Below are 18103 nucleotides of genomic sequence, written 5' to 3' on the forward strand. Positions count from 1 at the left end.
CCCATTTTAATAGCTTTTTTTATTTCTTAACATTTTTATTTAAAGTTTTCAGTTCCAAATTCTATCCCTCTCTTCTTTCCCTTCCCTCCACCTTCCTTGACACAGTAGGCAATCAGAGGTTAAATATGTGCAGTTACGTAAAATATTTCCGTATTGGTCATTTTGTACAAGAAGACTCAAATAAAAGAAAAAAAAACTGAAAAAAATGTGGAAAATAGCATGCTTCAGTCTATATTCTATCAATGTCAATTCTTTTTCTGGAAGTGGATAGTATGTTTCATCATTAGTTCTTTGGGATTGTCATAGATTGTTGTATTGCTGAGAATAGCTAAGTCATTCATAGTTCTTCACTGAACAATATTGGTGTTACTATGTACGATATTCTCCTGGTTCTGTTCACTTCACTATGTATCAGTTCATGTAAGTCTTTCCAGGTTTTTCTGAAATCATCCTACTTGTCATTTTTTATAGCATAATAATATTCTATTATAATCATATACCCCAGCGTGTTTAGTCATTTCCTAGTTGATGGGGTATCACTTTGATTTCTAATTCTTAGCCACTACAAAAAGAGCTTCTATAAATATTTTTGTACAAATAGATCCCTGTCCCTTTTTCTGGATGTCTCTGGGATATAAACCTAGCAGTGGTATTGCTGGATCAAAGGGTATGCACAGTTTTATAGCCCTTTGGGCATAGTTCCAAATTGCTCTCCGAAATGGTTGGATCAGTTCATGCCCATCTAAAGAGCTATGTAATTAAGGCCTTTATTTCTGGTCACATCTTTACCAATTAATAAAAAAATTACAGTAACTCTAGACTTCCTATTTTGAACTAGATTCACTAATATTGACCACAGTATTAGCCAAAAGGTGTTGAAATTATGCTAAATAATATTTTTATAGTTTTTCCAGTTCAAAGTCTTTTATACTCAAAGGGTAACATGATGGTACAGTGGAAGACAGACCATAGTTACCCAGAAGTTCTGTGTTAGAAACCTAGCTCTGCTACTTACTATCTCTATGATCTTGGGCCATTTGCTTCATTGATCCTCAGTTTTCTAATCCGGAAAATGAGGGGATTGAACTAAATGACCTCTAAGGTCTCATTTGCTACAATCTATAATCCTAAAAAGAAAAATCTCATTTAATTCTCCTCAGAACAACAAGCGACAATGGAGATAGGAGTCAGTGGTCCTGGTTCTATGTTTTGCCTTATTTTTTCTTATTTGGGTGATTTTGAACCATTTATTTCTCTGGGCCACAGTTATTGTATCTGTAGGATGGGAATGATAGTACTTAAAATATCTACCTTCTCAGGATTGTTGGGAGAAAATCTTATGTGAACGTGAGTTACTGTTCTCATCATTGTTATTTTGAGCAGGCAAACTTTTTCTGTCTCTCAAATAATTTTGTGTAAATAGCAGTATATCACATAGGCAGCCTCCTAGTGTACCTATGGGTCAGGAAACTGCAAGAATTTCTTTTAATTGACTATTTGTTTTCATACCTTGCCAATTGGATTTGAAAAAAAAACGCTGACAAGAAAGAAAATGAAGGAAAGATAAAGTTTAGGTTGGATAGTGGGAAATACATTTAAATTGTGAAATGCTTAAAATGATTCAGATTGCTTTAAAATGCTTCAGTTGTGTAAATGAAAGAAGCATTGCCATTTGAACCAGCAGCTCTATCCTTAAAGGGCAAACATTAACAAACTGCATCTCTTTAGATTTGTGGCATTTTACCCCCTCCTTCTATATCGTTTGCAATTAGTGACAGGTTGAGAACAGAGAATAAGAGTCTATGTCGAAGGTAATGATCAGGCAGTTGAATTTTTAAGTTCAGAGTGTGTTTAATCCACTTTTTTGGTCACAGTCAAATGTCAGCAGACCTGTTTTCCCAGAAAATACCTCTTAATATATTGGGTTCACAATGTATAAACCAGGTGGGCACCCAGCAGAAAGTTAAGTAAAATTGTTTCCCAGTGGTGAAAATCATATTCTGCCACATCATTTATTTGCTACGACACATGCTTAGATAGTGTCTGCATAACACTGTCTCAACTACAGCATGTTATTCATCCCAAAACATCTACTTCTACTCTGTAACTGCTTACTTACCACTTGAGATTGTTTTTCCTTTAAGATAAAAAGAAAGTAGAAATCTGACTACATATGAAGGTTGATGGTTCATATTGTCTCCTTAATTTAACACTGCTCTCTGAAACTCTTGGAACAGTTTTTCTTTCTGTCAAGATAAGAAAGGAACATTGACTAATAGAGTTAGAGCTTAGAGTTATCTAATGTAATCACAGAAAGTGAGGAAACTAAGGCCCAGAGAGATTAAAGCGATTTTCTCAAAGCCACATATTTAGTAAGTAGCATTATCTAGATTTGAACTCAATTCTCATTCTAAATTCAATGAATTGTTCACTATACCCATGTTTGTTTTCTAATCAGTGGTTGTTGTCCTTCATTTTCGAAGAGGACCAAAATGACATCACCATGATAAAGCTAAGTTTCAATGTGTACAACTGTGACTGATCAGACCAGTATGAGCTCAGAATGCTCTACCACAGGTTGGGCACGGATAGTACATATGAATATTTGGGGTGGATATTCCAAATTTACACATCCTACATTTACTTTGTGCTGTTTCAATTCTGCTTTGCTCATAGAGCACAGCACCTTTTCTGATGTGGACATGCTATGCTGAGCAGTCCTGTGCTAGTGTCTCCTTCACCAATCAAATCCAAAGTTCTTGAGAGAGACCTTGAGAGAGTCCTTGTATCACTTCTTCTGACCACCATGTGATCACCTGCCCCATGTGAGTTCTCCATAAAATAGTCTTTTTGGCAAGCCTACAGTTTGCATTCGAACAATGTGGCCAGCCTGTTGGAGTTGCTCTCTCTGAAGCATAGTTTTAATGCTTGGCAGTTTAGTTTGAACAAGGACCTCAGTGTCTGGTACTTTATTCTGCCATGGGATCTTCAGAATCTTCCTAAGACAGTGCAAATGGAAGCTATTTAGTTTCCTGGCATGGCGCTGGGACACTGTCCACTTTTCCAGGCACACAACAATGAGGTCAGCACAACAGCTCTGTAGACCTTCAGTTTGGTAGTCAGTCTAATACCCCTTCTCTCCCAAACTTTTCTTTGAAGCCTCCCAAACACTGAGCTAGCTTTGGCAATGTGTGTGTCAACCTCATTATCAGTGTGCCTATCCCTGGAAAGTACACTAGCATTCAGAACTTCGCCATTTGTTGTAATCGATGGTGTTATGGTGGCTGATAGAACACCTGTGTTTTCCTGGTATTGATTATTAGGCAAAAATTGACACAGGCAGCAGAACTGATCCATGCTTTGTTGCATCTCAGCTTCAGAGGCTGCATAGAGTGCACAGTAATATATATTCCTTTGACATTTAGTCAGGAAGTTTGCCCTCAGTTCATCTGGAAAATGCAAGCATGCTCTCTCTCTTTCTCTCTCTCTCTCTCTCTCTCTCTCTCTCTCTCTCTCTCTCTCTCTCTCTCTCTCTCTCTCTCTCTCTCTCTTACACACACACACACACACACACACACAATACACACACGCAGTGTTTTAAAGGTTCCAATGAGATGATGCACCATTTAGATCTGGTTCCCACATTAAGCAACTAATACCAAGGGTCACAGAGAGACAGGACTTAAGATACAGTCTAAAATTTGAACCATAATGAAAAACCCTAAGTTATAGACCACCAGACAGACTAGAATTGATCATTTTTACTGATATTTGCTTTCTGTGACTTTGAAAATTCTCCTCAGTCACCATTTTCATGAATCTTCATTATGAGGAAATAGCGTAAGTTGTTGACTTATCTCATATTTCAATACCTTGGGGATTTGTGGTTTTATCAGCATAGACACTTCCTCTAACAGTGTAGGTCCCAGTATCCCCACACTCTTAGTAAATGGTCTTCATGAACTGCTACAGGAAAAAAAAAAGTCATTATGGCAGGAGTGGCAAGAGGAGAGATTCTGCTGAGGGACCTCTCATAATTTAGTTAATTGATTGAGTGACAGAAGTAAAGTTTGATGTCAAGTTCACACTCAAAGCCTTTCCTATTGTGCTTCCCTGGCCTTTGAGAACTTTGGTCCCCCTTCATTTCTTAATGAGAAAGCCAATTGAATAAGAAATCTTAATAAAAGGAGGCAAGTAAAAGGAGGTCTCCTTTGAGAGCCATATCTCTGTCAGGGATCTCATTCCACCAAATGTCAGTGACGCATATGAGGTCAAATTGGAGTAGACTCCAGTGAATCATCTCTAACTATCTCCAACAATGCACATCACAATAGACATCTCTTCCCATTCTAAGAGGTTCTTGTCTATGTCTTCCCATGAAATCACCACAAGGCTCCCTCCAAGGTGCCTGGAGCCATCCTTGTGACATCTCCAGAAGGCTGTACATCTGTCACTCTTCATTCTTGCCATATGACCAGTACATCTTTTTCAGTTATATTTTTCTTTGATAACCTATTTTATCCAGCTCTTCTTTCATAATCTTTTGTTTATGACATGCTTTTTGAGTGGGCCTTAATTTTGATTCTCTGGAATTGAACTCTACCATGGCTCACAGCTATACACTTGACAGAAGAATATTGATGTCACAAAGACAGGGCTTTGTTTCAGGGTAAATCTTAGTACTTTGCAATTTTCCCAAAGGCAATGTATCCTGTTTTTATCTTCCTGCTCAGCTCAAGGTCATTATTCAACTCATTCTCCATTTTGGGGATCTGTTCCCCTGCCCCCCCCTCCCCATACACAAATGGACAGCTCTATTAAGTTGTACACCCAACTCTATATCATAATCCAGACAAAAGACATTCTTTATCCATTTGGTTTTTCCAATGTAGGAAGTTATAGACCAAACTCTGTTGAGTGATTCTGGATTTTATTTAGGAGGCTCTGCAGTGTTCCTGGACTTTATGTGGTCAGTACAACATCAACTATAAAGGGGAATTGGAGGGCCTCATTATCCATTAAGAATGCCTCTTCCATTTGGACTTTGCTGGATCTCCTCAACGATAATTGAGAATACCTTTGGGGAGCATATGTTTCCCCACTTTAAGCTTTTCTTGATATTAATAACCAGTGTCATTTATAAATGTATCCCTATTGTGTCTTTTAAGAGAATGTGTATAAATTTTTGACGTGTGTGGGAAGTACCTTGTTGGAAGAGAGCCTTTAAGGCAGAATATTTCTCTACCAAATCAAATTATTTTTTATGAGGATCTATTTGCTTTTATTTTATTTTTTTATTTTTTTTATTTTTGGCAATGTTGGCATTGTATTTATTACCCAGGTATTTATTCTATTTGCTTTTATTAGGGACTTAAGGAACAAAAAATAACCATAATGTGACCTTATATACTTTATATCTTTCAATTATTTGTGTGATGGTAACATGTTCCACTGACGAACTTAGCACACTGCCTGGTATATGGTAGGTGCTTAATAAATACATACTGACTATGGAACATCACTTGTGATATCATTATCAAATGGGTCTTTGTTCTCAACCCACTCCTGCCCATCCTATACTCTGGTGCCAAATTAGTTTTCTTTAAACATAAATCTGACCATAAAATTATGGTCAACCATTTCCAGGTCTTTCCTGTTACTTCTAGGATAAAATATAAACCCCTCTGTTTGGCTTCTAAAGGCCCCAATTTACTACTGGAAGAAAATATTCATAACATGTAATCTTGTAGCTTCCAAAAATTCCATAATAACCATAGAAACAATGATGATAATAATGATAACAAACATTTATATAGTATTTACAATGTGTCAGGCACTGATTATTAATTTATAATTTATTTTATTAATTATTTACAATAATTATCATATTTGAGCCTCACAACAACCCTAGAGGTAGGTGCTATTATTATCCCCATTTACAGATGAGAAAACTAAGGCAAATAGAGTTTAGGTGACTTGCCCAGTCACACACAGTTGTTTAGTGACTAAGGCTGGATTTGAACTCAGGATTATCTTGAATCCAGGATGGGCACTCTATCCACTGGGTCACTTATCTGCCCCATGAGTATTTTATCTCTTTCATTTCTTTTTCCTGAACAATATTTTCCAGCATTTTCACTGATAACTCTCTCGCTCACCTTTGCATTGAATCACTTAATACTGAAGTCTATATTTACTTCATTCAGAGAATTTTATTGAATTCTTAATAGAACTGCTCTCCCTTCCAAAGCTCCACAAGAGATGCTAGTTCAGGACTTGCAGCTATTTTTGAGGTGTTATTTTTACAAATACTTTTCACATGCACTGCAGTAGAAGAACACCAAGTGTCTCATGAATATTTTTTTTTCTTTTGGCCTCTGTATGTAAGATGCAAGATAAAAACAAGTCAGTCTTATTTACTTCTCCATCCTATCACTATCCTCCTCAAAATTAGCTCCCCTAAAACATAAATGTCCCAGATCTCTTCAATGACACTCCATCTTGTCTTTTCCTCCATAATAATGTTTTTAAAAAGAATTGGGCTTATTACAGAGGAAAGGGAATTTCCAGTGATAGACCACTGTGGAAATTCTCTTAAATACTACTGTGACCACAAATGTATTTGCTTAGATGGTGCCTAAATCCAAGAGTGACAGAGTTCTCACCAATAATAAAGCCTGAAGGAGAGAATTCCAAGAAAGACTTTCTTAATGGCAAACTATCCATAGAATGACAGGAACCCAGAGGTAGAAGCCACCTCAGAGGCCTTCTACTGACTCCCGTAACTAAAGAAGATTTCTCTCTCCTGCCAAGCTGACAAGTGATTATCTTCCCCATTTGTAAGAAACACAATTATTTCCCAGGAGATATAAAAAGAAAAAAGAAAACTTGAGTCAGTCTTTCACTACACGATCAGCAGTAATTGACTAAAGTCCCTTTTCTTTTGTGTGAGAATCTGAGCATCAACTAACCTTCACTTGCCAGGAATCCAATTCTCCTTGACCCCCTCCACTCGCATGAATCAGCAGCAGTCCCCAGGACAGGCTTCTCATTCTCTTCCTCTAATGCCTGGTCCTGCTAAACCCAAATAAGAACTCTATCAAAGCTTACCAGACTTTACTGGTTGGGGAGAGGATGCCCCATTCTCTGTGGTGCTCCATTTTCTCCAGCCTTGCCTTCCTCCATGAAGTGCCCAGTTGCACCTTAGGGACCCAAGGCTCTTATTTCTCTTATTCTCCTTGACTCCTTGATGCATTTTCTGTCTCCCCTGAATAAAACGAACTTGCTTTAGCGTCTTGTTGTGAGCTCCATTTGTTTAAAACTGGACCAAACCTTCTTGGTATAGTTAGCTTTTATGAAGTGCTTTAAGATTTGTGAAATGCTTTACAGTATGATCTAATTTCATCGTCCCAACAACCCTGTGAGGTAAGTAGTGTTATTAGTCCCATTTTCTAAGTGAGGTACCCAGGGTCACACAACTATTACATGTGTGAGGCCAGATTTGACCTCAGGTTTTTCTGACTGTGCCACCTGCCTCTTGAGTCTGTGTAAAGACAGCATTGTACTTTTAGATAACAAATCAGTAGGAAGTTTCCTTTCACATTTAGCCAAAATTTGCTCCTTTGCAAGTTCTACCCACTGTTCCAGACTCTGCCGTCGTTGATCGAATTTCTCCTCCATAGGACATACCTTCAATTACTTGACAACAGTTACTATGCCTCCCCTGATATTTTTCTTTGTGTTAAATGTGCACAATTCCTCCAATTAATCTTCATGTGACATGATCTTAAGACCTTGCATCATCCCTGTTCCCCTCCTCTGGACACTTTTCATAATATCCATGTTCTTCCTAAAATGTAGTGCCAATACCTGAACACAATATCCTATATCTGGCCTGACCCAGAGCAGAATACAATGGGATCATCACTAGATAATCTAAGCCACTGCTGCTTTTTTTTAAAGTCTTTAAATTTTTTATTTATTTATTTTCAATGTATGGGATAAAACATATTTCCATAACAGTATAATAAAAAAGATGGTTGTACATGAAACTATATATTATATACAACTTGCTATTCTTTTTTAAATATGTAATAAAGTTACTATGCAAATTTCTTTGTTTCTCCTTTTTCCCCTCCCCACAGCCCTAGAGATGGCTATCATTAGACACAAAGATGTATATATGTATGTAAAATTATTCTATACATACTTCTATTTGTTATTTCTTTCTCTACATGCAAATAGCCTTCATATGTCCTTTGTACTTAATTCGGGTATTTACAGTAAAAAAAAAAACTTATTTGCTCAAAGTTGTTCATAAAACAATATTGCTGTTACTGTCTACAGTATTCTCTTGGTTCTGCTAATTTCACTCTTCGTTATTTCATGTAAGTCTTTGTTTTTCTATGATCATCTAGCTCATCATTTCTTATAGCACAGTAGTATTCCATCACAAGCATATACCACAACTTGTTCACACTGCTTCTTAATTAATTTTTTTGACTGTCATATCCCAATGTTTACTCACATGAAATGTGATTGACTAGCATTACCTCTCTCTCACTCCATTCTAGGTCTCTGCCTCTTAGACATCTCTAAGTCATGCTACCAAGTGTCATGCCACTTCTTCTCCACCCCCAACCTCCAGTTCCTTAAGCATGTTGAGCACAGGGACTGACTTTGTTTAATGGTATTTGTATTCTCACCACTGGCTTATACTTAGCACCGTATCTTCATTCTGACCCACAGTAAGCACCTACAGGCAGGTAGATGGTGTAGCAGTGGAAAGAGCACTGAGTCTGTGACACTCCACAAGACCCTTAACCTCTGCCATTTTCCTCAACTATAAAATGAGGATAATAATGGTGTACATCTTGCAGGGTTGTTGTGAGGATGAAATGATATAATATTTGCGAAACTACATAGTAGGTGCGTATAAATATTTATTTTCTTCCTTATCCATCCTAAAATTTAGCTGAAACCCCTGGATCTTTTTTTTTTTCTCACTGCATTTCCTTCATCTGGTTTCTGGGGATAACTTAAAAGGCTGCTCCGACACCCAGGGGGCTGCCAAGTCCCATTGCTGCTTCCAGTGAGAAATGACCCTATGACGTGGACTGCCCGTGTGCAGGATTGTGACTATAGCTCCCAGTGTATTCGCATCTGCTGCTTCATCACTTGCCTGTCACCACAGGACTTTGAGGCAAAATAGTAAAATGGTATGGGTGATGTCTTTTCATTCAAGCATAAATTGGATTTAAGTGAGGCAGAGTTGCACAAAGTCATCAGCCTCACTCTTCTCCAGAGCTATTATAGTCCAGTGGCAGGACAGTCAAGATGGCTGATGATGACTCAGGCTGCAGTGGATGAACTTGGCATCTTTGGTGTCTAACTAAACTCTAAGTGCTCTACATCGCCTGCTTCAGCTGCCTTCATGGTCATTGGAAAAAAAACGGTTCCTATCCTCCCATTCCACAGGGGAAGTCTTCACGTGCTTGGAGTAGACACCCCCCCTAACTGACCAATGGGTGTGAGACCCCTTGGTTAACCTCAACCTGGTTTGCCCTGTCTGTGGAAATAGTTTACCGGGGTGTGGCCACTGGGCATGCTGCAGCTTCTTTTGAACCGTCTTAGGGAGATTTTGAGGATCGCCTGGAAGGATAAGGTACCAGACACTGAATTCCTTGCTTGAGCTGAACTGCCAAGTATTCAAACTATTCTTCAGAGAGCACAACTCTGATGAGCTGGCCACATTGTTCAAATGCAAAATATACACTTGCCTAAAAGACTATTTTACGGAGAACTCCCATAGGGCAGGGGATCACGTGGTGGTCAGAAGAAGCGATACAAGGACACTCTCAAAGTTTCTCTCAAGAACTTTAGATTTGACACGGGCACAGGACTGCTCAGTATGGTGTGCCCACATCAGAAAGGGTGTTGTGCTCTATGAGCAAAGCAGAATTAAGACAGCACAAAGTAAACATAGGATGCACAAATTTGAAGCATCCATCCCAAATAATCACACAGACTATCACCTGTGGTAGAGGATTTTGAGCTGGTAGGGGTTTGATAAGCCATAGTCGGACACACCAAAGCTTCACTTTATCATGGTGATGTCATTTGGGTCCTCTTAGCAGACAAGGGACAACAACCCCCACCAGGGATAACTTATTTGGCTTTGGCAGCATGTAAAATAAAGAAAATTCTAAAATCTCCCTCAGTTCTCAGCATTGTCATTTTTTTCCTTCACAGGGACAATAGCAGTGTGGTGGCAAAAGGACAAAGAGTTCTAAGAATCAGTAATTTCAGTTTTTTTAAATTGTGCAAACATTAACTTAGCTGTTGGTATCTTAAATAGGGGATTCTCACCCAGTTGCCAATGAGTGGACATACCACTGGACTGAATAGATTCTGCTAATCTTGGTAGCCAAGAATGTATAAATGAATAAAAATGAACCCACCTAACAAGCTGGAGACAACTCACAGTCCTCCTCTGAGAGGAGAATGAAGGAGTTGGCGGAATTGGCTTTCTAATGACAAGCTGCCTCCAGTGTCTGAAGTTGCCAGCATTTTCATTAGGGGTGTTTTCTTCCATCCCCATCAGAAACTCTTAGAAAGAAGCTTACACCTTTAAGGCCATATCATGCATTCATCAGGGATCTCTTGGGTGAAAGTAGAGTTTCCTACCTTACAACTCTGAGTTTCTTTTCAAACCACAGAGCCATACTAAGGATATGAAGGACTACATAGTCTCTGGAATGGCAGGGGAGAGTGGGAGGAAGTGGGGCTCACTGGAGAGGAAATGACAATCAAATTGACTACTTATTGGCTCCTGTGAATCCTTTGTGCCATGTTTTTTAACCTCTCCTTTGGTGAAAACTGCTGGTTCAGAAACATTAGAATATTCCCACAGATTATTCCTGCTACATGATCATTCAGATGTGGACAAATTATATTGATTTTTCTCCCCCAAAATGGTTTTGATAGCTTAGAATAAGTGTAAGTAGTAATTGTTTTCTGTTCTGGCCAGAAACTCTGAGAGCCTTTCTCTCCCTGATGGATATTTTTGTGATGGCAAACTCTGTCATCTCAATTCTTTGTCTCAGTTCTTACCTAGCCCTTTAGTCACTGAATGACCATTGCCTCAAACAAACTGAGAGTTGGGAAAATCTTAATTTAGAAAGGTCAAGGTCAACCACTGCATTCTGGGCCATTGCCCATCTTGCCATTGAACTCCAATGACTCAGGATGAAAGAACGAAGCTGATGACTTTGCACAACTCTGCCTCACTTAAATCCAATTTAAGTGCAAGTAAAGATATCACCCTCATGATGTCATTGGTCCTCTTAGAGAACAAAGGACAACAAACGCTACAACCACCACCACCAAAAGCTTTCCTTACTTTACATATGTTTTATTATGTTTAGAGGGGATCCAGGGACTATTTAACCCATATATGGGAGGATCTAGATATGAACAAGGTTCAAGCTATAGTGGGAAGTTTCCAAAAGAAAGTCTGGGTAGGGACTGGGTAACACAAGTCAAAGAGAATGAATTAAATCAGGTAGTCCTCAAATTGGCCCCAATCTGTTTAAGCCTAAGGTGTGGAGTGTTGTGCCCTGGATTATATTGTGTGTAAATGATCAAAGCCTCTTCATTTACTTTTCCTTCCTATTTTCCTCTTTTCCCCTTATCTATTAGCATAGGGGAGAGATAACTCAAAATCCTCCATATCCGGTGTTGCTCCTGCAACTCACATCAATTTCACCAGCAACCTGTACTATTTTTCTCTTTTTAGGACTACTCAGAGTAACATATTCCTTCTGTCTGTCAAAGATACTTTGACTGTACGCTTACTGCTCTGTTCTCTAAGTGACATGGTCCAGGAAACAATTTATACAAGCACAGAGATTTTGTTTGGGTAACAAACAAAAGTGCATGGAAAGGCAGACTTTATCTATTGAGCTGTAAATCATACAATTCCACATGCCTGGGAGATGACCCACTTATTTATTTCTGGAAGAAATGGTTCTCAGAACACCACTACAGACATTCAAAAGATTGTCTTAGCAGAACACTTGGTTTTCCTTACTGAAACACCTTAGATTATGGAATTGCATTTTCCCACTTACATTCTATCTCCAAATGTCTAGTTCACTTAGAAATCGAAAAATGATGAGAGTAGCAACTTACATTTAGTTCTTCAGGGTTTACGAAGTATTCATATTTATTATCTCATTTCATCTTCCCAAGAGCTCTGGGATGTAGGGAATTTAACTACTGTTACCCTTGTTTTCCTAATGAAGAAAGTGGAGTGACTTGTCTAAGGTCACACAGTTCATAAGTGACAGATTTGGTCCCAAACCCAGGATTGCTAACTTGCAATTTACTGCTATCATTAGGCCATCTTTCATCAAGGTTTAATCAGAAAAGTGAGGATATCTGCAACGTCAACTGGGCCACCAAACATTTTTCTTAGTTGTATTATCAGTTGCATAGGCCCTCAGAAACTCTCCCTCAAATCCCTTACCCGCTTATTTCCTCAACCTACTCACTTCCCATGACCTACTCCTCTATTCCACCCCAGCTATGATCACAGTGGTGGTCATATCCTTGGACTTGTCAACACCCATAAATATACAACTTCTTTATTCAAGAATTCCAAAATCTCTTTATCTGACCATAATCTGTTGGCTTTCTCCCTCTGCTTTTCCTTGCAAAACCCTACTCTTCATCCATACTATGATTTCCAATCCCTGGACCTCTTAATTCTCTCGTAGGCCATCTCCCCTGTGTTAGCCACTCTATCCTCTATTTGCCATCTTGACCTCTTGATGAACCCATCCAGCTCTACGCTGCCTTCTTTCTTGAAACCTAGCCTCCTAATCATATCACCAATTATGCCCAGCCAAGTCTCAGCCTTGGATCCCTTCCACCATTCACTGTCTTGGCTCCTATACACATGCTACTGAATGTAAGTGGAGAATATCATGCAACTGTTCCAACTGGGTAGATGACAAATTTATTTTATACAACCTCAATGGGACCCTTGCTGCTGCTAAGAAATCTTTCTTTACCCTCCTTATCCACTTACTATTTCATTCTCCATAAATGCTCTTCCAAACCTTTTCATCCCTTCTCAAACCTCTCATCCCCTTCCTCTCACTCTCTCAGCTCAGAACTTTGACTCATATATCTTACAGAAAAATTTGAGATCCTTCTCCATGAGCTCCTTCTTCTTCCCTCTTCTCCATCTCATATCACTCATATGCCTTTGTCACCATCTCCTCTTCACCCTTGTCCCACATGATGAGATAGCCTTACTCCTTACCAATGCTCAATCCTCTACCTGCTCAGGCAATCTTACTACTTCTAGGCTTCTCTAACAGATTATTCTCTCTGTCATCTCTACTCTGTCACTTATTTGCATTCTTTCTCTATCTATTGGCTCATTTCCTACTACTTACACACATGCCCACATCTCTCCCATCCTGCAGAAAGCTTTTACTTGATCCTTCCATCCCCACTCTCAACCTACCCTTTGTAGCTAAGCTCCTTGAAAAGGCTCTCTACAATATGTCTCCACTTTCTTTCCTCTCATTCTCTTCTTAACCCCTTATAATTTGATTTTGACTTTATCATTACATTCTCTTCAAAGTTACCAATGATCTCTTCATTGTCAAATCCAGTGACTTTTTCTCAATCCTAATTCCCCTCTATCCCACTGCAGTTTTTGAAAATGTTGATCATCCTCTCCTCCTTGTTACTCTTCTCTCTAGATTTTTGGGTCACAACTTTCTCCTGGTTCTTGTCCTATTTGTTTGACTACTCCTAAGTCTCCTTCAATGAATTCTCATTCAAATCACCCTTACAACTGGAGGTGTCCTACCAGTTTTGATCCTGGGTCCTCTTCTCTTCTCCCTCTGTACTACTTCACTTGGTGATTTCATCAGCTCCCATGGATTTACTTACTATCCATATTGAAAATTCTCAAATATGCCTATCCTACCTCAACCTCTCTGATAACCTCCAATCTCACATCTCCAACCACCTTTCAGACATCTTGAATTGGATGTGTAGTAAACATCTTAATGTCAACATGTCCAAAATGGAATTCATTATCTTTCCCCAAACCATGCTCCCTCTTCCCCAACCTTTATTGTAGATGGCAACACAATCCTTCTCATCCCTCAGGATCACCATCTAGGAGTCATCTTCAAGTCTTCACTATGGCTCATGTCTCATATCCAACCTGTTGCCAAAGTCTGTTGATTTCTTCTTTGTAACATCCTCCAAATATACTCCTTTACACTGCCACAACTCTGGTGAAGGGCCTTGTCCCCTCATGTCTGAATTATTGCAAACGCCTTCTGGTAGATGTGCCTACCTCTTGTCTCTCTCCAGTCCAATTCAACCACTATTCAGTCACTAATGTAATTTTCCTAAAGCACATGTCCAACAGCATCAACCTCCACCCCCAATAAATTCTGGCTGCACCCTGTTGTCCCCAAGACCAAATACAAAATCCTCTGTTTAGAATTCAAAGCACTTTATAACCTATCTCCCTTCTACCTGTCTGGTCTTCTTACATTTTATTCTTCACCATGTACTCTTTGACCCAAGTGACACTGACTTTGTTGGTGTTTCATGAGCAAGACATTTTATCTCCCAGCTTTGGACATTTGGTCTCTCTTCTCAATTCCACCTACTAGCTTCCCTGGCTTCAAGTGCCAACTAAAATCTCATCTTCAAGAGGAAGTCTTTCCCAGTCCCTCTTCATTCTAGTCCCTTCTCTCTGTTAACCATTTCCTGTTTATCCTATATATAGCTTGTTTCATATATTTATTTGTTTGTTGTTTCCAGTGTTAGATTGTGAGCTTCTTGAGGGCAGGGTTGCCCTATCTTTTGCTTTCTTTTGTACCCTCTAGTGATTAGCACAGTGAAGGTGCTTAATAAATGTTTATTGATTGATTGAATCTATCAATCAACTCTAGAACCAGCTACCTAGACTATAAGAGAGTCTTCCCATCAGTTCTCATGACATCCTCTTCATATATGTTTGATATGAAGAAGGGGAATTACTTTGATGGCAGTTATAGCACCTGTTGACTCTGGTGGAAAATCTAGGAAAATAGAGAGAAGTAAAGGAAGAGAGTTTTCTCCTCCCGGTTTTGAGAGGTATATCCTTCACCCCCGCCTGAAAGTAAATAAGACAATGGGGCTCTGACATCTTGGTTTCATGTAGTTTGTTTTGTCTGAAACTTTAGAGGCTCTTCCTGCCTCTGTTCTCAGAGTGGGGATGAGAAATCTACAAAAATAGCAGAGTAGTTTTATCCTCACTTGACCTCAAGAGAAACTGAAAGAATCTAAAAAGCATGACATCTACCAATATGGCTTTTCATGGAGATGCTCCAAGATCTCAACTGAGGACCAAACCACTGGACTATTCAGCTTTTCCCAGATGTTTAAGGTGTTTATTCTGTCACTGCATTCTCTGTCTAGGATGAACTTCGTCCAATAGTGGCCAGGAGAAAATATCTCTCATCCTGTGGGGAGTGAGAATGCCCACCCACTAGAAGTCATTCCACAACTATGTGAAACCTGTGAGGGTTTGTTGCAGCTCCAGATAATCCAGCTTGTAGGGTCCCCATCCAAGGAAGGCACTGAGCCCATAGGGCATGGATTTGCACCGGGCAGCACCGAGCTCACAGCTGCCTTTCTGGATTATAGTTTCCAGATCCTTCCTGGCCTGCAGTTGATGGGGAAAGGAGAGGCTTGGGGCAATCAATCAGTCAACAAGCATTAATTATGTGACCCTATGTGCCAAGTCCTGAGCTGAGCACTAGAGATACAGAGAAAGGCAACGAACAAGTCCCTGCTCTCAATTATATACAAATAATATATCTGTGGGATAGATTGGACATTATTCACAAAGGGAAGGCACTAACAGTAAAAGATTTGAGAAAATCTTCTTACAGAAGGTGAGAGTTTAGCTGGATCTTGAAAGAAGCCAGGGTATGAAAATGAGGAGGGAGAGCATTCCAAGCATGAGAGAGATGAACTCCAGGGCAGAGACAAAGTAACACAAAGACAAGAGAGTAACTTGCTTTAGGGCCCTTAGACCTTGGCTAGAAACTCTAGATTCCCCAGTCAATAAATATTGATGAAGAACTTATGATGTGCCAGATTTTGTGCTAAGCAAAAATGTAATCATTAAAGCTCCTTTTTACATAAATAGTAACTAGAGTTATATAGTGTTTTAAGGTTTGCAAAGTGATAAGTTGTCCTGGATGATACTCCCAGTAGCCCTGGGAGGTACTATCTAATTTACAAATGAGGAAAATGAGACTTACAGGCATAACATAGATATTACATCCCAGGCAAAGTTGGAACTTAGGTCTCCCTAACTCAAAGTCCAGAACTTTACCTGCTATATCACCTAGACACCTTCCATTGGGAACAAGAAATGGAAACATTGCTTTGTCTAATGAATCTTCCTTGGAAAGGTCCCTCCTGCTCTTGATTCACCTCTGATTATGGGAAGGTGTCGGGGGAGGGCCAGAGAATAGTGAAAGGAATTCTTTACGCTACACTAATATTCCTGGAGACTTCCATGGGTGCTGTCCACGTAATCAGGTCTGGTTGTTAAGAAAATATAGCACATGGCTCTTATTCTGACTCAGATACCTAATGAGAATTGGTGTTTCATGGAACCAGGACTGCATATATCTGGCATTAAGATATATGTATGTGTGTATATAAATATAGATATGGACAGATGTAGAGATATAGCTATATAGCTGTAGATGTGCACACATATATACACATACATACATGTATACTTACATACACAAATATGTACATACATATACATGTGCATATGTGCATGTGTGTGGGTATCTAAAGCTATATCTATTCTATATCTTTATCTATATCAATATCTTTCAGGAGCCAGGGTTATTAAACTGGGTGAATCCACCCAGTTCTATTCAGATGATATCTGTGGCTGTACCTTAATTCTTTCTAAAGGCCCATGAGGCCCCTGAACTTTTGTATTGTCACATGGTATTACATGTGGCTCTCCATCATACAAAGCAGGCATGTTACCCTTTGAGTTCATAGGTCTACACTGTTAACTGCCCCTCTTGTCCTGGACAACCTCCCCACTCTAGTGTTTTTATGAAACTTTTTTCTCCTTGTTCTCCTTTTATACAGCTGGTTACTTCTCAGTGTCCTTGACTGGTCCTTTATTTATATTCCACTTTATAATTGTGGATGTCCTCAAGGCCCCTGTCCTGGGCGTTCTTCTCTACTCTCTCCACATTCTCCTTTTTGGTGACCTCATTAGTTCCCATGAACTTAATCATTGACTTTTTGAGGCAATGGTGGTACAGTGGAAAGAGTTCTAAATAGGACTTGAATTCAAAGTCCACCTCTGATGCTTACTACCAATGCAACCCTGGCCAAGTTACTGTACTTCAGTTTTTTCATCTGTAAACCAAGGAGGTTTAATTATATGCTTTCTGAGGTCTCTTTCAGCTCTGACCTATGATGTAGTCATACCATGGTTATAGTCCATTACAGCACCTTCCAGATGATCCCCCTGATCCCAAAGCACAAATGAGAATGTGTTGCTACCCTCTACTTTTAGAAGACAGAATTAAGTAAAGTTCTGTTAGAGATTATGTCAGAAAACCAACCTGCAAGGAATGACCCTGGAGCCAATACCCATTCAGTCCAACCTCCTACTCCTTCTGCATCTTCAACGAGAGTGTTGCCCAATAACCATTGAGCTTCAGAATAGTGGCAGGAACCCTGAGAAACCCTTGTTCACCAAACAAAGATTCAATTATATTCACTATTCACATTTTATTGACTAGTTCAGGAAAGAGAACTGAAAGGTCTCAGAAAAATTTTCAGGAAGGGCTGAAAGAAAAATACTTTTCTACCTTCATACTGAGTCAACTAAAAACACATTCACCTAATATCCTGTGGACCACCCTCCAAATTGCAGTGAATCAGAGTTGTTTGATATAAAGGGGGACTAGACAAGTCCAGATTATCCATATGAGAAAGACAGTCAGGGAATGAATTTTTCATCCCC

This window comes from Notamacropus eugenii, chromosome 5, assembly GCF_028372415.1.
Source record: "Notamacropus eugenii isolate mMacEug1 chromosome 5, mMacEug1.pri_v2, whole genome shotgun sequence".
NCBI classification, from domain to species: domain Eukaryota; kingdom Metazoa; phylum Chordata; class Mammalia; order Diprotodontia; family Macropodidae; genus Notamacropus; species Notamacropus eugenii.